Below are 18,891 nucleotides of genomic sequence, written 5' to 3' on the forward strand. Positions count from 1 at the left end.
CTGAAATCATCACCCAAACCCCAACCCTAAGCCTAATTCTCACCCCTGACCCTTCTCCTAAACCTAAATTGAACCTAAACCCTAACCGTAACCCTACCATAAGCCTAACACTAACCTTAAGCCTAATGAAGAAACCGAACCCTAATGCCTAACCCTGACCAGAACACTAACCAAAACCATCAACCTAACACAAAAACTAACACTAACCCTCACCTCTAACCCTCGCCCTGACCCTAAATCTCACCATAACACTCACACTATTGTAACCTGAACCGTAACCGTAACCCTAGCCCCTCACCCTAAACCTCACCCCTGACCAGGACCCTGACCCCCACCTGAACAGAAATCCTAACTCAAACCCCAATCCTGACCCTAACACTCAACCCTAACCCTAACCCTCAATCTAACCCTACCCCTAATCCTACCATAACCCTCACACTAACACTGACCCTGTCGCCCAACCCTAACCCAGACCCCTAACACTAAGGGTCAGCCTGCACCCCGACTGAAGCCTAGCCTGGACCCAGACCCTAAACCTATCCCTCACCTTTACCCCTCGCCCTAAACAGAAATTTAACCCTAACACTCACCCACCTGTCATCAGAACCTGAACATTTACCCTAGCCCTAACCACTCCACCAAACCCTAACTCCTTACCCTAACTGTAACACTGACTAAAATGGTCGACCAACCCCAAACCCAGCCTAATCCTCACTCCTGACTCTACTACTAAACCTAAATCGAACCCTCACCATAACCCTACCCTAAGCCTAACCCTAACCCTAAGCCTAATGCCGAAACCAAACAGTAATGCCTAACACTGACTTTGATGCTAACCTAAACCGTCAGTCTCACCCGAAAAGTAACCCTAACCCTCACCCCTAACCCTCCTCCTGACTCTAAATCTCACCATAACACTCACCCTACCATTACACGAACCAAAACCCTAACCCTAACCCCTCACCCTAAACCTCACCCCTGACCTGACCCTGACCCCACCCGAACACAAACCCTAACCCAAACAAACTCTGACCCTAACACTCACCCCTAACCCTAACCCTCAATCTAACCCTACCCCTAACACTACCGTAATCCTCACCCAAACCTTGACCCTGTCACCCAACACTAACCCTGACACCTAACCCTTGGGGTCAGCCTGCAACTCGACTGAAGCCTAGCCCGGACCTGGATGCTAACCCTAACCCTCAAGCCTACCCCTTGCCCTGAACCAAAATTTAACCCTAACACTCACCCTCCTGTCACAAGAACCCGAACCCTAACCCTAGCCCTAACCACTCAACCTAACCCTACCTCTGGCCCTAACTGTAACACTAACTGAAACCGTCACACAAACCTGAACCCTAAGCCTAATACTTACCCCTGACCCTACTCCTAAACCTAAATCGATCCTAAACCCTAACTGTTACCCTACCAAAAGCCTAACCCTAACCATAAGCCTAACACCGAAACCGAACACTAACACCTAAACCTGACCAGAACGCTAACCAAAACTGTCAACCTAAACTGTAAACTAACCGTAACCCTCATCCATAACCCTCGCCCTGACCTTAAATCTCACCATAACACTCACCCTACTGTAACCGAACCATAATCCTAACCCTAGCCCCTCACCCTAAACCTCACCCCTCACCCAGATCCTGAACCCGACTCGAACCCAAACCCTAACCCAAACCCCAAACCTGACCCTAACACTCACCCCTAACCCTAACCCTCATTTTAACCCTACCACTAACCCTACTGAAACCCTCACCCTAACCCTGACCCTGTCGCCAAACCCTAACCCTGACCCTTAAACCCAAGGATCAGCCTGCACCCCGACTGAAGCTTAGCCCCGACCCAGAACCTAGCCCTAACCCTCACCCCTACCCCGTACCCTAAACTGAAATTTAACCCTAACACTCACCCTCCTGTCACCAGAACCCGAACCCTAACCCTAGCCCTAACCACTCCACCTAACCCTAACTTCTTGCCCTAACTGTAACACTGACCAAAACGGTCGCCCAAACCCCATACCTAAACCTAATCCTCCCTCCGGATCCTACTCCTAAACCTAAATCGAACCCTCTCCGCAACCCCACCCTAAGCCTAACCCTAACCCTAAGCCTAATGCCGAAACCGAACACTAATGCCTAACATTGACTATTATGCTAACCAAAACCGTCAACCTCATCTGAAAAGTAACCCTAACCCTCACTCCTAACCCTCCTCCTGACTCTAAATCTCACCATAACACTCACCCTACTGTAACCTGAACTGTAACCCTAACCATAGCCCCTCACCCTAAACCTCACACCTGACCCAGACCCTGACCCCAACCTGAACACAAACCCTAACCAAAACCAAACTCTGACCCTAACAATCACCCCTAACTCTAACCCTCAATCTAACCCTACCCCTAATGCTACCGTATCCCTCACCCAAACACTGACCCTGCCACCCAACCCAAATCCTGACACCTAACCCTTAGGGTCAGCCTGCAACCTGACTGAAGCCTAGCCCGGACCTGGACCCTAAACCTAACCCTCAAGCCTACCTCTTGCCCTGATCTGGAATGTAACCCTAACACTCACCCTTCTGTCACCAGAACCTGAACCCTAACCCTAGCCCTAACCACTCAACCTAACCCTACCTCTGGCCCTAACTGTAACACTGACTGAAACCATCGCCCAAACCCGAAGCGTAAGCCTAATCCTTACCCCTGAGCATACTTCTAAACCTAAATCGATCCTAAACCTTAACAGTTACCCTACCAAAAGCCTATCACTAACCCTAAGCCTAATGCCAAAACCAAAAACTAACGCCTTAACCTGACCGAAATGCTAACCAAAACTGTCAACCTAACCTGTAAACTAACCCAAACCCTCACCCCTAACCATCTCCCTGACTGTAAATCTCACCATAACACTCACCCTACCGTAACCCAAACCCTAACCCTAACCCTAGCACCTCACCCTAATCCTTGCCCCTGACCCAGACCCACACTCAGACCCGAACACAAACCCTAACTCAAACCCAAACCCTGACCCTAACACTCACCCCTAACCCTAACCCTCAATCTAACCCTACCACTAATCTTACTGTAACCCTCAACCAAACCCTGACCCTGTCGCCAAACCCTAACCCTGACCCCTTGCCTGCAGCCCGACTGAAGCCTAGCCCAGACCTGGACCCTAATCCTAACCCTCACCTCTACCCCTCACCCTAAACCAAAATTTAAACCTCAACCCTTACCCGGACCCAGACCCTGACCCAAACACAAAAACTAACTCAAACCCCAACCCTGACCCTAACACTCACCCCTAACCCTAGCCCTCAATCTAACCCTACCATTAAGCTTACCATAACCCTCATCCGAACCGTGATCCTATCCTTCATCCCTAACCCTCGCCCTGACCCTAAATCTCACCATAACACTCACCCTACCGTAACCCAAACTGTAACCCTAACCCTAACCCCTCACACTAAACCTCACCCCTGACCTGGAACCTGACCGCAACCCAAACCCAAACCCTATCCCAAACCTTAAGCCTGACCCTTACGCTCACCCCTAACCCTAACCCTCAATCTAACCCTACCCCTAACCCTACTGTAACCCTCAACCCAACGCTGACCCTGTCGCCCAACCCTAAACCTGACCCCTAACCCTAAGGGTCAGCCTGCATCCCGACTGGAGCCTAGCCCGGACCCAGACCCTAACTCTAACCCTCACCCCTACACTGCGCCCTAAACCGAAATTTAACCATAACACTCACCCTCCTGTCACCAGAACCAAAAGCCAAACTATAGCCCTAACCACTCCACCTAATCCTAACTCCTTGCCCTAACCATAACACTGACCAAAATGGTCACCCTAGCCCCAACCCTAAGCCTAATCCTCACTTATGACCCTACTCCTAAACCTAAATCAAACCCTCACCATAACCCTACCCTAAGCCGAATCCTAACCCTAAACCTAACGCCGAAACTGAACACTAATGCCTAACCCTGACTGTAACGCTAACCAAAACCATCAACCTATCATGAAAACAAACCCTAACCCTCACCCCTAACCTTCCTCCTGACTCTAAATCTCAAAATAACACTCACTGTACCATAACCCGAAATGTAACCCTAACCCTAGCCTCTCATCCTAAACCTCACCCCTGACGCGGACCCTGAACCCGACCCAAACCCAAACCCTAACACAAACCCCAACCCTGACACTAACACTCACCGTAAACCTAATCATCAATCTAACCCTACCCCTATCCCTACCATAACCCTCACCCTGTCACCCAACCTTATCACTGACCCCTAACCCTAAGGATAAGTCTGCACCCTGACTGAAGACTAGTCTGGACCCGGAACCTAACCCTAATCCTCACCCCTACCTCTCGCCGTAAGCCGAAATTTAACCCTAACACTCATCCTCCTGTCACCAGAACCCGAACCCTAACCCTATCTCTAACCACTCAACCTAACCCTAACTCCTGGCCCTAACCGTAACACTGACCGAAATCTTTGCCCAAACCCGAGCCATAAGCCTAATTCTCACCCCTGACCCTACTCCTAAACCTAAATCGAACCTAAACCCCAACCATAACCCTACTGTAAGCCTAACCATAACCCTAAGCCTAATGCTGAAACCGAACACTAATGCCTATCCCTGACTGTAATGCTAACCAAAACTGTCAACCTCACCAGAAAAGTAACCCTAACTCTCACCCCTAACCTTCCTCCTGACTCTAAATACTAATGCCTATCCCTGACTGTAATGCTAACCAAAACTGTCAACCTCACCAGAAAAGTAACCCTAACTCTCACCCCTAACCTTCCTCCTGACTCTAAATCTCACCGTAACACTCACCCTACTGTAACCTGAACTGTAACCCTAACCATAGCCCCTCATCGTAAACCTCACACCTGACCCAGACCCTAACCCTGACCCTAACCCAAACCCCAAGCCTGACTCTAACACTTACCCCTAACCCTAACCTTCAATCTAACCCTACCCCTAACCTTACCGTAACCCTCACCCTTACCCTGACCCTGTCGCCCAACCCTAACCCTGACCCCTAGTCCTAACGGTCAGCCTTCACTCCGACTGAAGCCTAGCCCAGACCCTGACCCTAACACTAACCCTCACTGCTACCCCTTGCCTTGAACCTAAATTTAACCCTAACAGTCACACTCCTGTCACCAGAAACCAAACCCTAACCCTAGCCCTAACCACTCAACGTAACCCTAACTCCTGGCCAAAACTGTAACTCTAACCGAAATAGTCACCCAAACCCGAACCCTAAGCCTAATCCTCGCCCTGACCCTAATACCAAACCTAAATCGAACCCTAACCTTAAGCCTACTGTAAGCCTAACCCTAACCCTAAGCCTAATGCCGTAACGAACCCTAATGTCTAAGCCTAATTGTAATGCTAACCAAAACCGTCAACCTAACCTGAAAACTAACCCTAACCCTCACCCCTAACCCTCGCTCTGACCCTAAATCTAACTGTAACACTCTCCCTGCCATAACCCTAACCGTAACCCTAACCCTAACCCTAGCCCCTAAGCTTAAACCTAACACCTAAATCTGACCCTTACCCTAACCCAAACCGCAAACCTGTCCCTAACACTCACCCCTAACCCTATCCCTCAATCTGAACCTTACTCTAACCCTACCATAAACCTAACACTAGCCCTATCCCTAACCCTATTGCCCAACCCTAACACTGACCCCTAAACCTAAGGGTCACCCTTCACCCCAACTAAAGCTTAACCCGGGTCCTAACCCTAACCCTCACCCCTAGCCCTTGCTCTAAAGCAAAATTTAACCCTAACACTCACCCTCCTGTAACCAGAACCTAACCCTAACCCTAGCCCTAACCACTAAACCTATCCCTAACTCTTGATTCTAACCATAACCCTAAATGAAACAGTAGCTGAAACCGAACCCTAAGCCTAATCCAAACCCCTGACACTAATCCTAAACTAAAGTATAACCCTAACTCTAACCCTACTGTAAATCTAACCTTAACCCAAACCCTAATGCCATAACCAAACACTAACACCTAAATGTAACTATAAAGCTAACCCAAACTGTCAACCTAACTCGAAAACTAACCCTAAGCCTCACCCCTAAACTTAAATTTAACCCTTAAACTCACCCTTCTGTAACCAGAACCTGAACCCTAACCCAAGCCCTAACCACTAAAGCTACCCTTAACTCCTGAATCTAACTGTAAACTTAACCAAAACCGTAGAGCAAACCCGAACCATAAGCCTCATCCTCATCCCTGATTCTAATCGTAAGCCTAAATCTAACCCTAACCGTAACCCTATGTTAAGCCTAAGCATAACGCTAATCCTACGCTGAAATCAAACCCTAACACACAATCCTAATTGTAACCCTAACCAAAACCATTAACTTAACCCAAAAACTAACCCCAACCCTCACCCTTACCCCTGGCCCTAAACCTAAATTTAACCCTAACACTCACCCTCCTGGAAGCAGAACCCGAACCCTAACAGTAATCCTCACCACTGACCTTAATCCTAAACTTAAGTCTACCCCTAATCTTAACCCTACCGTAAACCTAACCCTAATCCTAACCCTAATGCCAAAACCGAACCCTAACACCTAAACCTAACCTTCAGGCTAACCAAAACTGCCACCCCACCCGAATAATAACCCTTACCCTCAAGCCTACTCCACACCCTAAACCTAAATTTAATCCTAACACTCAGCCTCCTGTAACCAGAACCTGAATCCTAAACCTAGCCCCCTGTAACCAGAACCTGAATCCTAAACCTAGCCCTAATCAGTAAACCTAACCCTAATTCCTGACCCTAACTGTAACCCTAAGTGAAACCATAGCCCAAATACGAACACTAAACCTAATCCTCAGTCCTGACCCTAATCCTAAACCAAAATATAACCTTAACCATAACCCTACCGAAAGCCTAAGCCTAACCCTAACCCTAATGTCAAAACCAAACCCTAACACCTAATGCTAACCGTAAGGCTAACCAAAAGCATCAACCTATCCTGAAAACTAACCCTAATCCTCACCCCTACACCTCACCCTAAACCTAAACTTAAACCTAATACTCACCCTCCTATAACCAGAACCCAAACCCTAACCCTAGCCCTAACCACTATACCTAACACTAACTCATGCCCCTAACTGGAACTCTAACTGAAACTGTAGCACTAACCCGAACACTAAGCCTAATCCTCACCCATGACCCTAATCTTAAGCCTAAATCTAACCCTAACTTTAACCGTACAGTAAGCCTAAACCTAACTCTAACCCTATCGCCGAAAACAAACGCTAACATCTAACGCTAACCGTAACGCTAACCAAAACCATCAATTTAACCCAAAAAGTAACCCTAACTCTCATCCCAACCCCTCACCCTAAACGTTAATTTAACCCTAACACTACCTTCCTGTAATCAGAACCTGAACCCAAACCTAGCCCTAACCACTAAACCTAACCCTAATTCCTGACCCTAACTGTAGCCCTAACCAAAACCATAGCCCAAATCTGCACCCTAAGCCTAATCGTCAGCCCTGACACTAATCCTAAACCGAAATATAACCCTAACCATAACCCTACCATTAGCCTAAGCCTAACCCTAACGATGAAACTGAAACCTAACACCTAAACATAACTGTAACGCTAACCAAAACCGTCAACCTAACCCGAAAACTAATTGTAACCCTCACCCCTCACTCTAGCCCTGACACTAAATCTAACCCTAACACTCACCTACCATAACACTAATCCTAGCCCCTAACTCTGAAAATGACCCCAAACCTGACCATAACCCTAACCCAAACCATAACCCAACCCCCAACCCTGACCCTAACACTCACCCTGAAACCTAACCCTCAATCTAAGCCTAATGCTAAGTGTACCATAACCCTAACCCTAACCCTGACCATTAAACTGAAACATGACCCTTCACCCCAACTCAAGCCTAGCATGGACCCTAATACAAACCCTACCTCTCACCACCTACCCCTTGCTCTAAAACTAAATTTAACCCTAATACTCACCCTCCTTTAATCAGAACCCGAACCCTAATACTAACCCTAACCACTAAACCCAACCCTAACTCCCGGCCCTAACCATAACATGAACTGAAATCGTAGACCAAACCCAAACTCTAATCATAATCCTCACCCCTGACCCTAATCCAAGACCTAAATCAACCATAACCGTAAGCCTAACACTAAGCCTAACCCTAATGCCAAAACTGAACCCTAACAACTAATCCTAACCATAACACTAACCAAAACCGTCAACCTAACCCAAAAACTAACCCTAACCCTCACCCTTAACCCTAGCACTATCCTTAAACTTTAACCCTAACACTATCCCTAAACTGAAACCCTAACCCTAACCCTAGCACTATCCTTAAACTTTAACCCTAACACTATCCCTAAACCCTAACGTTAACCCTAACCCTAACACTAACACTATCCTTAAACAGGAACCCAAACCCTGACCCTAACACTCACCCCAACCCTAAGCCTAACCCTAAGCCTACTGTAATCCTAACCCTAACCCTGACCCTATTGCCCAACCCTAACCCTGACCCCTAAACCATACCATGACCCTTCACACCAACTGAAGCCTAGCCCAAACCCTAACCCTAACACTCACCCCTATCCCTCACCCTAAATTTAACCCTAACACTGACCCTTCTGCAACCATTACCCAAACCCTAACCCTAGTCCTAACCACTATAACTAACCCTAACTCCTGGCCGTAAGCATAACACAAACCGAAACCATAGCCTAAACCCAAATCCTAAACCTAATCCTCACCCCTAACCCTAATCCTAAATCTAAATCTAACCCTAACCGTAACCCTACTGTAACCCTAACCCTAAGGCTAATCCGAACACCTAAACTGAACCCTAACACTTCCCCCTAACCACTAACAAAAACCGTCAACCTAACCCAAAAACTATCCCTAACCCTCACCCCTAACCCTGTCCCTAAACCTAAATCTAAACATAACCCTCACCCTGCCGTAACCCTAACCCTAAGTCCTGACCCCTAAACCTGACATAACCCTAATCCAAACCATAACCCAAAGACCAATCCTAACTCTTAAACTATCCTAACTCTAAATCTATCGCCCAACCCTAACACGAACCCCTAAACCTAACCATAATCCTTCACCAAAACTTAAGCCTAACCCGAACCCTAACCCTCACTCTCACCCCTAACTAGAGCCCTAAACCTAAATGTAACCCTAACACCAACCCTACTGTAACTATACCCCTAGCCCTAACCCTAACCCTAACCCTCACCATTAACCTGACCCTATTTCCTAGCTCTAACCATAACACTAACCGAGACTGTAAGCTAAACCCATACCCTAAGCCTAATCCTCACCCCTAACCCTATTTCTAAACCTAAATCTAACCCTAACCATAACCCTACTGTCACCCTAATACTAAGCCTAAACTGAACGCCTAAACCGAACCCTAACACCTAAACCTAAATGCAACCAAAACTGTCAACCTAACCTGAACACTAACCATAACCATCACCCCTAACCCTAACCCTAACCCTAAATCTAACCATAACACTCACCCAACCATAACTCTAACCATAACCATAACCCTAACCCCTAACCCTAAACCTGACCCCTTACCCTGACCATAACACTAACCCAAACCATAAATTCAACCCCAACTCTAACTCTAACACTCACCTCTAACCCTAACCCTAAATCTAACTCTGTCCCTAACCCTACCATAGCCCAAACCCTGACCCTAACCCTAAACTTATCAACCAACCCTAACGCAAATCCCTAAACCTAACCATAGCCCTTCACCCAAACTTAAGCCTAACCCTCACCTTCATCCTTAATCCTAGCCCTAAACCTAAATTTAACCCTAACAACAAGCCTACTCTAACCATACCCCTAACCCTAACCCTGACCCTCACCACTAAACCTGACCATAACTCCTAGTTATAACAGTAACACTAACCAAAAACATAACCCAATCCTGAACCCTAAGCCTAATCCTCACCCCAACCCCAATCCTAAACCTAAATCGAATCCTAAGCATAACCCTACCATCACCCTAACCCTTAACCTAATCTGAATGTCTATACCGAACCCTAACACCTAACTCTAACCGTAATGGTAACTAAAACTGTCAACCTAACCCAAAAAGTAACCCTAACCCTCACCCCTAACCCTAGCCCTAAACCTAAATCTAACCAGAACACTCACCCTACCTTAACCCAAACGGTAATCCTAACCCTAACCTCTGACCATAAACCTCACCCCTAACCCTGACCATAACTCTAACCCAAACCCTAACCCAAACCCCAACCATAACCCTAACCATAATTCTAACCCTAATCTTAACCCTACCATAGCCCTAACCTTGACCCTAACACTAAACCTATCGCCCAATCCTAACCCGAACCCCTAACCTAACTGTAAATATTCCGCTAAACTTAAGCCTAACCCAGACCCTAACCCTAACCTTCACCCTCACCCCTAACCCTAGCCCTAAACCTAAATTTAACCCTAACACCAACCCTACTGTAACCAGAGATCCAGAGTACATAAACTGAGATCAACAGCAAACCCCACTCCAACACAAACCCCACTGAAACCAGAGAAAACCTTCCAGTAACCCATAGCACAACCCACGTTAAGATACAGAACAGCCTGCTTTAAACCGTAATACACTCCTCTGTGATCGTTCAGAATCCTCATTGAGACCACCGCAAACATCCTACAGACCCAGAGTACATAAGTAAGACCAACTGCAAATTCCACTCAAACAAAAACCCCACTAAATAAAAGCAAATCTCATTAAGACCCACAGCACAACCCACTTTAAGACCCAGCAAACCACCTTTAAACCAAAATATTCTCCACTGCAACACACTGCGCAACTCTTTGAGACCACTGAACATCACAGAGACCCAGAATACTTAAGTGAATCCAACAGAATACCTCACTCAAACCCAAACCCCACTGAGAACCACAGTCCTTATGTCCTACAGCACCACCCAAATTAAGACACAGCATACCCAATGTAAAGCACAATATACCCCATTAAGACTCACAGCACAACTCTGAGTAACCACCACACACATCAGAGACCCAGAGTACATAACTGAGATCAAAAGCACACCCCTCTCAAACAGAACACCCACAGAAACCAGATCAATCCTTACAGAAACCCAGAATACAACCTACTTTAAGACCCAGCACAACCCAATTTAAAAAGTAGATATAGGTTAAGGATTAGGGTTCGGGTTTGGGTTATGGTTTCCGTTAGTATTATGGATAGGGCTAGGAGTTAGGGTCAGGTTTAGTGGTGAGGGTTAGGGTTAGGGTATGGTTACAGTAGCGTTGGTGTTAGGGTTAAATTGAGGTTTAGGGCTAGGGTTAGGGATGAGGGTGAAGGTTAGTGTTAGGTCCAGGTTAGGCTTAAGTTTGGGTGAAGTGTTACGGTTAGGTTTATGGGTTTGGGTTAGGGTTGAGAAAAACGTTTAGGGTTAGGGTCAGTGATAGGTCTATGGGAGGGTTAGGGTTAGATTTAGGGTTAGGGTTAGGGTTAGGGGTGAGTGTTAGGGTTAGGATTGGGGTTTCCCTTATGGTGTGGGTTAGGGTTATGATCAGGGTTAGGTGTCAGGTTTAGGGTCAGGGGTTAGGGATAGGGTTATGGTTAGGGTTATGGTAGGGTGAGTGTTATGGTTAGATTTAGGGTTAGGGCTAGGGTTAGGGGTGAGGGTTAGGGTTAGTTTTCGGGTTAGGTTGAAGGTTTTGGTTAGCATTACAGTTAGGGTTAGGTGTTAGGGTTTGGTTTAGGCATTCAGATTAGGTTTAGGGTTAGGATGATTCTAGGGTTACATTTAGGGTTAGATTTATGTTGAGGTTTAGTGTTAGGGGTGAGGATTAGGCTTTGGGTATGTGTTTGGGTTACAGTTTTGGTTAGTGTTACAGTTAGGGCTATGAGTTAGGGTCAGGTTTACCAGAGAGGATTAGGGTTTGGGTTAGGTGTATAGTTACAGTAGGGTTGGTGTTACGGTTAAATTTAGGTTTAGGGCTAGGGTTAGGGGTGAGGGTGAGGGCTAGTGTTAGCGTTCGGGTTAGGCTTAAGTTTGAGTGAAGGGTCACGTTTAGGTTTAGTGGTTTGGGTTAGGGTTGGGCGATAGGTTTAGGGTTAGGATCAGGGTTAGGGCTACAGTAGAGTTAGGGTTAGGTTTAGATTTAGGGGTGGGGTTAGGGGTGAGTGTTAGGGTTAGGGTTGGAGTTTGATTATGGTTTGGGTTAGGGTTAAGATCAGGGTTAGGGTCAGGTTTAGGGTCTGGATTAGGGTTAGTGTTACAGTTAGGATTATGGTAGAGTGAGTGTTGTGGTTAGATATAGGTTTAGGATTAGGGGTGAGGGTTAGGATTAGCTTTCAGATTAGGTTGACAGTTTTGGTTAGCGTTATGGTTAGGGTTAGGTGTTAGGGTTCGGTTTAGGTGTATGGATTAGTCTTAGGGTTAGGGCGATGGTAGGGTTACGGTTAGGGTAAAATTTAAGTTTAGGATTATGTTTAGGGTTGAGGATTAGGTTTAGGGTTTGGGTTTGGGTTGCGTTTTCAGTTAGTTTTATGGTTAGGGCTAGGAGCTAGGGTCAGGTTTAGTGGTGAGGGTTAGGGTTAGAGTTAGGGGTATGGTTACAGTAGGGTTGGTGTTAGGGTTCAATTTAGGTTTAGGGCTCATGTTAGTAGTGAGGGTGTGGGTTAGGGTTAGGGTCCGGGTTAGGCTTAAGTTTGGCTGAAGTTTTATGGTTCGGTTTAGGGGCTTGGATTAGGGTTGGGCGATAGGTTTGGAGTTAGGGTCTGGGTTAGGGCTATGGTAGGGTTAGGATTAGGGTTAGTTTTAGGGTTAGTTTTAGGGGTGAGTGTTAGGGAAAGGGTTAGAGCTTGGGTTATGGTTTGGGTTAGGGTTATGGTCAGGGTTAGGGGGTTATGCTTAGGTTTAGGGTGATGGTAGGGTTATGGTTAGGTTTAGATTTAGGATTTGGCTTTGGGATGAGGATTAGGCATAGGGTTCGGGTTTGGGTTACAGTTTCAGTTAGTGTTACTGTTAGGACTAAGAGGGTAAGGTTTAGAAGTGAGGGTTAGGGTTAGTGGTATGGTTACAGTAGAGTTGGTGTTAGGGTTAAATTGAGGATTAGGGCTAGGGTTAGGGGTGAGGGTGAGGGTTAGTGTTAGGGTCTGGGATAGGCTTAAGTTTGGGTGAAGGGTTACAGTTAGGTTTATGGGTTTGGGTTAGGGTTGGGAAAAAGGTTTAGGTTTAGGGTCAGTGTTAGGGCTACAGAAGGATTAGGGCTAGGGTTGAGTGTTAGGGTCAGGGTTGGGGTTTGGGTTATGGTTTAGGGTCAGAGTTTAGGGATTGGGTTACAGTTAGGGTTGCGGTTGGGTGAGTGTTATGGTTAGATTTAGGCTTAGGGCTAGGGTTAGGGGTGACAGTTACAGTTAGTTTTCGGGTTAGGTTGATGGTTTTGGTTAGCATTACGGTTATGGTTAGCTGTTAGGGTTTGGTTTTGGTGATCGGATTAGGCTTAGCATTAGGGTGACTGTAAGGTTATATTTAGGGTTAGATTTATGTTGAGAAATAATGTTAGAGATGAGGATTAGGCTTAGTGTTCGGGATTGGGTTATGGTGTCGGTTAATGTTACGGTTAGGGCTATGAGTTAGGGTCAGTGTTAGTGGTGAGGATTAGGGTTAGAGTTAGGAGTATAGTTACAGTAGGGTTGGTGTTAGGGTAAAATTTAGGTTTAGGGCTAGGCTTAGGGGTGTTGGTGAGGGTTAGGGTTAGGGTCCGGCTTAGGCTTAAGTTTGGGAAAGGGTCCCATTTAGGTTTAGAAGTTTGGGTTAGGGTTCGGCGATAGGCTTAGGGTTGGGGTCAGGGTTAGGGCTATGGTAGGGTTAGGGTTAGGTTTTGATTTAGGGGTAGGGTTAGAGGTGAGTGTTAGGGATAGGGTTGGTGTTTGGGTTATGGTTTGGGTTAGGATTAGGGTCAGGGTTAGGGGTCAGGTTTAGGCTCAGGGGTTAGGGTTAGGGGAATGGTTACAGTAGGGTTGGTGTTAGGGGTAAATTTAGGTTTAGGGCTAGGGGTAGGGGTGAGGGTGAGGGTTAGGGTTAGGGCCTGGGTTAGGATTAAGTTTGGGTGAAAGGTCACGTTTAGGTTTAGGGGATCGGGTTAGGGTTGGGTGGTAGGTTTAGGGTTAGGTTTAGATTTAGGGATAGGGTAAGGGGTGAGTGTTAGGGTTACTGTTATAATTTGGGTTTTGGTTTTGGTTAGGGTCGGTCAGAATTAGGGGTCAGGCTTAGGGTTAGTGGCTAGGTTTAGGGTTATGGTAGAGTTATGGTAGGGTGAGTATTATGGTTAGATTTAGGGTTAGGGCTGGGTTAGAGGTGAGGGCTAGGGTTTGTTTTTGGGTTAGGTTGGCAGTTTTGGTTAGCGTTACAGTTAGAGTTAGATGTTAGGGTTTGGTTTAGGCATTTGGCTTAGGCTTTGAATTAGGGTGACGTTAGGGTTATATTTAGGGTTAGAATTATGTTTAGGATTAGGGTTAGGGGTGAGGATTAGGCTTAGGGTTTGTATTTGGGTTATGGTTTCGATTAGTGTTACAGTTAGGTCTAGGAGTTAGGGTTAGGTTTAGCGGTGAGGGTTAGGATTAGGGTTAGGAGTATGGTTACAATAGGGTTGGTGTCAGGGTTAAATTTAGATTTAGAGCTAGGCTTAGATGTAAGGGTGAAGGTTAGGGTTAGGGTCCGGGTTAGGCTTAAGTTTGGGTGAAGGGTTATGGTTAGGTTTAGGGGTTCGGGATAGGGTTGGATGATAGGTTTAGAGTTAGGGTCAGGGTTAGGGCTACGGTAAGGTTAGGGTTAGATTTAGAATTAGGATTAGGGGTTAGTGTTAGGATTAGGGTTGGGTTTTGGGTTATGGTTTGGATTAGTGTTATAGTCAGGGTTAGGGGTCAGGTTAGGGGTTAGTCTTAGGGTTACGGTTAAGATTACAGTAGGTTGAGTGTTATGGTTAGATTTAGATTTAGGGCTAGGGTTAGGGGTGAGTGTTAGAGTTAGTTTTTGGGTTAGGTCGATGGTTTTCATTAGCCTTATGGTTAGGGTTAGGTGTCATGGTTAGGTTAAGTCATTCGGATTAGGCTTAGGGTTAGGGTGACTGTAGGGCTACAGTTAGGGTTAGGTTTAAGTTTAGGATTAGGGTTTGGAGTGAGGATTAGGCTTATGGTTCGTGTTTCTGTTACAGTTTCAGTTAGTGTTACGGTTAGGGCTAGGAGTTAGGGTAAGGAAAAGCAGTGGGGGTTAGGGATAGGGTTGGTGTTAGGGTTAAATTTAGGTTTAGGGCTAGGGTTAGGGGTGAGGGTGAGGGATAGTTTTAGGGTCTGGGTTGGTCTTAAGTTTGGGTGACGGGTTATGGTTAGGTTTATGGGTTCGGGTTAAGGTTGGGAAACAGTTTTAGGGTTAGGGTCAGGGTTGGGGCTATGGTAGGGTTAGGGATAGGGTTAGATTTAGGATTAGGATTAGGGGTAAATGTTAGGGTTAGGGTTGGAGTTTGGGTTATTGTTTGGGTTAGGGTTATGGTCAGGATTAGGGTTCAGGGGTTATGGTTAGGGTTATGGTAGGGTGGGTGCTATGGTTAGATTTAGGGTTAGGGCTAGGGTTAGGGGTGAGGGTTAGGGTTAGTTTTCAAGTTAGGTTGATGGTTTTGGTTAGCATTACTGTTAGGGATAGGTGTTAGGGTTTGGTTTCAGCATTCAGATTTGGCTTAGGGTTAGGGTGACAGTAGGGTTTTGGTTAGGGTAGGATTTAGGTTTAGGATTAGGGTTAAGGGTGAGGATTAGTCTTAGGGTTCGTGTTTGGGTTACGGTTGTGTTTAGTGTTATGGTTAGGGCTAGGAGTTAGGGTCAGGTTTAGCGGTGAGGGTTAGGGTTAGGAGTATGGTTACAAGAGGGTTGGTGTTAGGTTAAAATTGAGGTTTAGAACTAAGGTTAGGGGAGAGGGTGAGGGTTAGGGTTAGGGTCCAGGATAGGCTTAAATTTGGGTGAAGGGTTACAGATAGGTTTAGGGGTTCAGGTGAGGATTGGGCAATTAGTTTAGGGTTAGGGTCAGGGTTAGGGCTATGGTAGGGTTAGGAATAGGGTTAGATTTTGGGTTAGGGTTAGGGGTGAGTGTTAGGGATAGGGTGGGGTTGGGGTTATGGTCAGGGTTATGGGTCAGGGTTTAGGGTTAGGGTTACGGTTAGGGTTACGGTAGGGTGAGTTATGTTTAGGTTTAGGGTTAGAGCTAGGGTTAGGGGTGAGGGTTAGGGTTTGTTTTCGGGTTAGGTTTGTGGTTTTGGTTAGCGTTACAGTTAGGGTTCGGTGTTAGGGTTTGGTTTAGGCATTTGGATTAGGCTTAGGGTTAGGGTGACGGTAGGGTTATGGTTAGGTTTAGATTTAGGTTTTGGATTAGGTTTAGGGTGAGGATTAGCCTTAGGGTTCGGGTTTGGGTTACAGTTTTGGTTTTGGTTAGTGTTATGGTTAGGACTAGGTATGAGGGTCTTGTTTAGTGGTCAGGGTTAGTATTAGGGTTAGGGGTATGGTTACCGTAGAGTTGATGTTAGGGTTAAATTTCACTTTAGGGCTAGGGTTAGTGGTGAGTGTGAGGGTTAGTGTTAGGGTATGGGTTAGGCTTAAGTTTGGGTGAAGGTTTACAGTTAGGTTTATGGGTTCATGTTAGGATTGGGCAAAAGGTTTAGGGTTAGGATCAGGGTGAGTGATACCATAGGGTTAGGGTTAGGGTTAGATTTGTTTTTTGGGTTAGGGGTGAGTGTTAGAGTTAGTGTTTGGGTTTGGGTTTTGTTTTTGGTTTTGGTTATGGTCAGGTTTAGGGGTCAGGTTTAGGGTCTGGGGTTAGAGTTAGGGTTACATTTAGGGTTATGGTAGGGTGAGTGTTATGGTTACATTTAGGCTTAAGGCTAGGGTTAGGGGTGAGGGTTAAGGTTAGTTTTCGGGTTAGGCTGACGGTTTTGTTTAGCGTTATGGTTAGGGTTAGTTGTTAGGGTTCGGTTTAGACATTCGCATTAGGCTTAGGGTTAGGGTTATGGTAGGGTTACAGTTAGGGTTCGATTTAAGTTTAGGATTAGGGTTTAGAGTGAGGATTAGGCTTAGGGCTCAGGTTTCGGTTAGTTTTGGTTAGTGTTACGGTTAGGGCTAGGAGTTAGGGTAAGAAATAGAGATGAGGGTTAGGGTTAGGATTAGGGGTATGGTTGCAGTAGGGTTGATGTTAGTGTTAAATTTAGGTTTAGGGCTAGGATTAGGGGTGAGGGTGAGGGTTAGGGTCCGGGTAAGTCTTATGCTTGAGTGAAGGGTTACAGTTAGGTTTATGGGTTTGGGTTAGGATTGGGCAAAAGGTTTAGGGTTAGGGTCAGGGTTAGGGCAACTGTAAGGTTAGGGATAGAGTTAGGTTTAGTGTTAGGGTTAGGGATGAGTGTTAGGGTTAGGGTTGGGGTTTGGGTTATTGTTTGGGTTAGAGTTCAGGTTTAGGGTCAGGGAATAGGGTTAGGGTTATGGTTAGGATTATGGTAGGGTGAGTGTTATGGTTAGATTTAGGGTTAGGGCTAGGTTAAGGGGTGAGTGTTAGGGTTAGTTTTTGGGTTAGGTTGATAGTTTTGGTTAATGTTACGGGTAGGGTTAGGTGTTAGAGTTCAGTTTAGGCGCTCAGATTAGGCCTAGGGTTAGGGTGACAGTAGGGTTATGGTTAGGGTTAGATTTAGGGTTTAGGATTAGGATTAGGTTGTGGATTAGGCTTAGGGTTCACGTTTGGATTACAGTTTTGGATAGTGTTATGGTTAGTGCTAGGAGTTAGGGTCAGATTTAGCGGTGAGGGTTAGTGTTAGGGTTAGGGTTATGGTTACAGTAGGGTTGGTGTTAGGGTTAAATTTAGCTTTAGTGCTAGGGTTAGGGTTCAGTGTGTGGGTTAGTGTTTGAATACAGGTTAGGCTTCAGTTTGGGTGAAGGGTTACAGTTAGGTTTATGGGTTCATGTTAGGATTGGGAAAAAGGATTAGGGTTAGGATCAGGGTTAGGGCTACATTTGAGTTAGGGTTAGGGTTAGGGTTAGATTTAGGTTTAGGGTTTGGGGTGTGTTAGGGTTAGGGTTGGGGTTTGGGTTTTTGTTTGGGTTAGGGTTATGGTCAGGGTTACGTGTCAGTTTTAGGGTCTGTTGTTAGGGTTAGAGGTATGGTTAGGGTTATCGTAGGGTGAGTGTTATGGTTAGATTTAGGCTTAGGGTGAGGGTTAGTGTTAGTTTTTGGGTTATGCTTATGGTTTAGGATAGCATTACTTTTAGGTTTAGGGTTTTTTTTTTCGTATCTCTTACCCTTTGCTATCTCTGACTCTCTTTCCACACTGTCTCTGGTATCTATGTTTGCTTTCTATACTTTTATCTCCCACATTTTATTGAGTCATTAAAGATCTTAACTAATCTAAATATTTTCATAGCAAGCACAGCTGATATGTACATTTCCATGAACACAAGCCCAACTTTAGGCATAAGCCTCAGTGAGTAGAATGACCATCCTATAAAGTAGCACATAACTGGGGCTATATATCTTTTTTAAATTTAATTAAATTTTTTTACTTTTTTTAATACATCCAATCACATTTTTTAGCTTATAAGGTGATCATTTCAATATGTGAACATTTCTCCCCGGTCCAGTTGATCAAAATATAACAATACTACCTCCCTGTCTCAACAATGCTGTCTCCGTATCCCTCCTCCAAATATTTTTCCCCAGGCCCCACTCCTCCACACACACCACACATGGCATTCACATCCA

This window comes from Tupaia chinensis, unplaced genomic scaffold (assembly GCF_000334495.1).
Source record: "Tupaia chinensis unplaced genomic scaffold, TupChi_1.0 Scaffold000597_1, whole genome shotgun sequence".
Lineage (NCBI taxonomy): Eukaryota > Metazoa > Chordata > Mammalia > Scandentia > Tupaiidae > Tupaia > Tupaia belangeri.